At 34.8% G+C, this 5686-nt stretch overlaps 1 non-coding gene across 1 annotated transcript; it reads left to right on the plus strand.

Moving 5' to 3' along the window:
• Positions 1-2749: 2749 nt before the first annotated feature.
• On the plus strand, positions 2750-2857 carry LOC121490231. The gene has a single exon (XR_005987557.1). It is a non-coding gene; the product is annotated as a U6 spliceosomal RNA (small nuclear RNA).
• Positions 2858-5686: the final 2829 nt, after the last annotated feature.

The raw sequence follows: 5686 nt of genomic DNA on the forward strand, positions 1-5686 counted from the left end.
TTGTTGTACCTGTAGGAGGAATAAGAAAAAGTACATGTGTTCCATCTTCCTAAAATCAAACTTCTTTAGATTCCTTTTTGCATCTTCTTGTTCCCTGAAATAAAATATATTATAGCCAGGAGAACATGATCTTTGTACAGCAGCTTGATACTTTCTCATAGTCTGTTTGCTAAACTTGGATAGCTTTGCTCCTATATGGAGACCAAAGATCAATATCCAAAATAGAGAAGGAAAAGAAAACAATTTAAAATAACCTGTACTTTCTTTATTGTATATAAATATCACCCATTGACAACTTCTCTTACACTTCTGGGCAGCAGTCTTACTCCTTTTTGGTCTTCTGGTTTCTAATGTAATTTTAACATGTGCATACTGTTTCTAGCATTTTTAGAGGTTTGCATATTTTCAATCCTACATGCTACAATTTTTAATCTTAAAAAACAATTTCTCACTTTACACTATCATTTATTTAGTGCTATTATGTATTTCGCCAAGTGACATGTGTTTTGCCAGGTGACTATACTATTGTTAATCTTAAAATGATATGAATATAGGTTTTAGAGCTATTTATTCATAAAACATATTTTTTAAATATTTATTATTTATTTATTTATTTATTTATTTTTATATGAGAGAGAGAGAACATGTGTGAGCAAGGGGAAGGGCAGAGAGAGGAGAAGGAGAATCTCAGATTCTGCATTGAGCACAGAGCCCAAAGCAGGCAGGGCTCAACCTCACGACCCCCAGATCATGACCTAATCTGAAATCTTGAGGTGGACACTTAACCAACTGAGCCATCCAGGCTCCCCTCATAAAATGTATTTGTTCGTAAAACATACTGAGTACACAGAAAAATAAACAGACGTGGTCCCAGCCTTCATGAATTTTGCAATCTAATGAGAGAGGGAGAAAGAGATAAAAAAGTAAGCAAACAGAAATATACAGTAACTACATGTTTTGGTGAATGTTCCAAATGACTTTAAAACAGAGAAGAGTAGAGAATAACAGGGTAATGCAATTTAGAAATTTTGAGTCGTCAAGGAAGGCTACACTAGGGAGATCATATTTAAGCTAAGCCTCAAAGGAACAAAAAGAAGTCAGCCCTACAAAGCATGAAATAGAGGGTGTTCTAGGCAAGAAAGGGCAAGAGAAAAAGTAGAGTATATCACAAACTAATGCACGAGGTGTAGTGAATGACCTCACTACATTCTGAAACTGCCTTCCAAGGACCATTTCCACTTTGGCTTCCTTCAACTTTTCAAGATGTTGTTTCTGCCTACCATCTGCTCAAGCAGAAGGTGGTCAAGCCTCTGGGATGTTGGCAGTGCCAGTTTTCCTGGTGCTCCAGAAGCCTCCGGTCACTAGCTGATTACCCATTCCATCCGAATTCAAAAATCTCAAAACAATAACATTTTCTAATCTATCCAATCTCCAAAGCACAAGCCACAAGGAAACACAAAATTAAAAGGAATGTTTTGATGAAATAATTTTAGACTGTGGAGAGAATGGAATGCCAGGGTTCCTGTGCTAATTCTGCCATGTGTTACATGTATAGGCAATTGCCTTCATGTGACAAATTATTCTTTTCTCCCTGGGAGGATAAAATCTTAGAGGTAGGAAGGACCTTAGAGATTCAGCAGTATAGCTCTCCTTGCACAACCAGGTATACACTAATTTTCAACCTCCATATCCACAGATCTATCTACTACATCTCACAGCTGTTACACTCAGAAAACCTGCCTTATCTGAGTTCCCAGGAATTTAAACTAGAATAAATGCTAAGTGATCAGTCTACATGGGAATGTAGGTATATAGTATTTATAAACATAATCTATACACATTTTTAAGGCAAAAGTATAAAATAGTTGCACAAATGCTTTGATTTCCTCAGAAGAACAGCTATACATATGCAAGGAAATGATGTTAGAGAAGAAGCCAAGTACACATAGTTTTTCTACCTCGATGTACATTCCTACCTCTGCTAAAGGCAAAGATAGTTAACTAGTAATTGCCTCAGGAAAATGAGACACAGAGAGCATTTTCTCTTTTCAGATAATGCTGAGCATTTTTTCCAGAGACGAATACGACTTGACAAGAGGGAAAAGTATGGAAAAGATTTGTTTTTAGGTGATCCAAACACCAACTGTCAGCCTCAAAGGAAAATAATATGCAAGACAGAAATAAAAATGAATGACAACTTAATCAGGACATTATTAAAAAGGGCATGGAGAATTTTAACTATACCACTTAAAAGTTGTTCTACTTTCCAAAATCAAGGCATAATCTATGGCCAAAGATGAATCTAGCAAGAATTCAGATCAACTTTATTTTTCTGAGATCTTAAAATTTTTTTCTACTTTAGCCATAAGTAATTTACATAAATATAGTTTGACTCCAGTGACATCCTCCACCTTATCCATTGCCTAGTGAGATTATTTGACCTGACAATATCCACTGTACCTCTTCCAGGACGAACATCTTCCAAAGCATCTTCTGTAAGTCCCATTAAAGATTCAAGATACGTCTCAGAAAAAAAGATTCCATGTGAAGTTAAATTAAGAAATTAAAGCTAAATGAAGCTACATGCATCTTCTTCAAAGATTTTAGCAAAATAAGCTGGATCTCCCATGTCCATTTGAGCAAAGAACACCTCTATGCATCAAGAGAGAGAGTCTAGTGTTCCTTAAAACATAACTTGGGAACAAAACCCGTGGCACTCTAATCAAGCTGCACTGTCCATCCACAATTCATACTTGTGTCAGCGGCATATATATTAAAATTGGAGAGATTCAGAGAAGATTAGCATGGTGCCTGCCCAAGAATGACATATAAACCACAATTCATGGAATCCCTGTGTGAAACCAAAAATTATTTCCCCTTTAATGTTACAAAAATGTTCCATGGGCTATGAATCTGATATCATTTGCCACTTAAGATGCACAGCTTTATGGTCTTAGAACTCTCAAAAGAAAGGATATTTTTCCTTTATTTTCCTAATCTACTTAAATGCTTGTATCCTACAATGTGATTATCTAATCTAGCTTTGTAGCCCAGAGTAAGCACAAGGGAATTTACCTTCAATATTCTCACCTTTGTTTTGTTGTTGTTGCTTGTCTTTTATATTATCTATCTTTTGCTAGTTATAATTAACAAATTGTTGCTCATTATAGAAATTTAACCAAAATATAAGAAAACTAAGATCATATGATTTGATATTGTACTAATCACTTAGCAAAAGTATCTTAAAGTTTATGTTGACTAATAAATACTTAAGAATAACCAAGAACATCATGAAACAGAATAATAGGGGTAAAAGTAGTATAGGAATTTGCCTTACCATATATCAAAATATACTAAAAATTCACTTTAATATGATCAGTGTGATAGTGCATAGGAACAGACAAATAGATTATGGGAACCAAAGAAAAAAATCCAAAAATAAATCCAAGAAAATATAATTATTTAACATGTAACAAAAGGGCATTTGAATTCAATGGGTAAAGATGATATACTTTAAAAGAATATGTGAACAAAGTCATATTTTAAAAGAAAACAAAATTATATCCCTTCCTCACACCATATACAAAAAAATCACAAATAGACTATAAACTTAAATTTATTTTTTAATGAAATAATATACTGTTAGAAAATCTAGGAGATTACATGTTAAAAATCTAAAGAAGAGAAGAAACAAGAAACCTAAGCCTACGAATAAATAAATTTAAAATATGTAAGCTTTTGTATGCCAAAATACATAATAAAAATAAATGGAAAAATAATGCAAATGATAAACTAAGTACTTTTGTTTGAAATGCACAGGGATTGTTTAAAAAAAAAAAAAAAAACAAGAAAAATACAAACAACCCTATAGAAAATTTGGCAAAAAGAAGGCAAAGACAATTCACAGCATAGAAACTTTTAATGACAAAATTAATACTAATTAGGTAAATTCACCTTCACATAACCATAAAATAAAACTTTATACCACTAAGATTAGCAAATATTTTTTTTAAAAACAGTATGTTACTGGCAAAGATAGGAGATGAAAACATAAATTGTTACTGTCTTTGTAAAATGTAGAAAGAAATCTGGCAAGAGCAATTAAATGTAAACATACACCTGATCCCACCCCAAAAGTAACTATACTCATACCATTTGACACTGAGTTCCTGCTTTTGGTCATATTTCTATTGAAAAGAAAAATCCCCAGTTAATATGAACATATGTATATAGATGATTAATATGAAATTATTTGCAGTGGCAAAAGATACAAATGAGTTTTTCTTTCACTGGGAAGGAGAAAGATGGAAAAAGAAGAGGATTAAGAGGACACTTACCTTGATGAGTGTTGAGTAACATAAAATTGTCGAATCATGATGTTGGACACCTAATACTAATATAACACTGTATGTTAATTATACTTGAATAAAAAATTTTAATTAATTTTTTTAAAAAGCATGGATCCTATGAACAATGAAGAAAATCTGGATCAACTAAAAATCATACCTTTTCTTGACACCATTAAATAAGCTGGAATAGCCAGAGATGGACAGGTCCCTCCCAGGGGAAGACAAAATAGATTGATTTGCTTGTGACAGAACACAGGGAAAGAAAGGAGCTGGCTATTCAAGCTACTCCCATGGGTTCATTTGGGGCTTTTTCACAGAAACTTATCAGGCAGTCACCAAAAAATACTGGTGACAGGACAGGGGAACAAAACAAGCCCCCCCCCCCCACACACACCTGCTTTGTAGTGTAGATATGCAAGGGGGGATGAGGACCCACTGTGGAAAAGGCATAGAGCCATAGAGCCTCATCACCCCTAATCCCCCACCACAGACATTTTTCTCATTTCAAACCAAAGCCTTAAGCTTCTAAAAAAAAGGTTTTTAAAACGCTGCTACCTGCAGGGTACACATCAAGACCCATGATAGTTCATGAAAGGATAGAAGATAAAACAGAACATTCCACTACTGATGGAATAATAATAATAATAATAATAATAATAATAATAATAATAAAAACATTGGATCCTAGACTCATTATTAATGCCATTAAAGGTTACTTACCACTGGAAAGTAAATCAGAAAATCTCTTCTATACAAGATTTTCCACAGATACAAAGCTTTGGTTGCCATGGAGAGGAGACTCCAGAAGGCCAAGAAAATCCCACGCTAAGACCCAGACATGCTGGTCCAGCCTAAGGGGCTAGATCAGAATCACCAAGACTAGCTTGGCAACGCGCTAAGTAGAAAGAACCGTGGTTTAGCAGTGGGGGAGGAGGGGGGCACTTAGAGACAGACCTTCCTGTGTGCAGGTGTTGGTAGGCTCAAAGGTGAGAGTAGAACACAAACACCAGTGAAAGCCTCTGTCACCACAGCTACCGCCCTAAGGCCAAGGCAACAATAGATGAACACTTGAGCACTTTTTTGGTAACAGTTTAATTGAAATACAGCTCACACACATATAACTAATCACTTAAAGTGTACAGTTTAATTATTTTTTACTACCTTTACAGTTTTGTGCAGCCATCACCACAATTTTAGAACATTTTTATCTCCCCAAAAAGAAACTCCACACTATTTAGACAGCCCCATCTCATCCATCTCAGTGACCCCTCCCCAACCAACCAGCTCTAAGACAAACACTAATTTACTTGTTGCTTCTATGAATTTGCCTATTCTGG

The sequence above is a fragment of the Vulpes lagopus genome, chromosome 4, assembly GCF_018345385.1.
Source record: "Vulpes lagopus strain Blue_001 chromosome 4, ASM1834538v1, whole genome shotgun sequence".
Classification (NCBI taxonomy): domain Eukaryota; kingdom Metazoa; phylum Chordata; class Mammalia; order Carnivora; family Canidae; genus Vulpes; species Vulpes lagopus.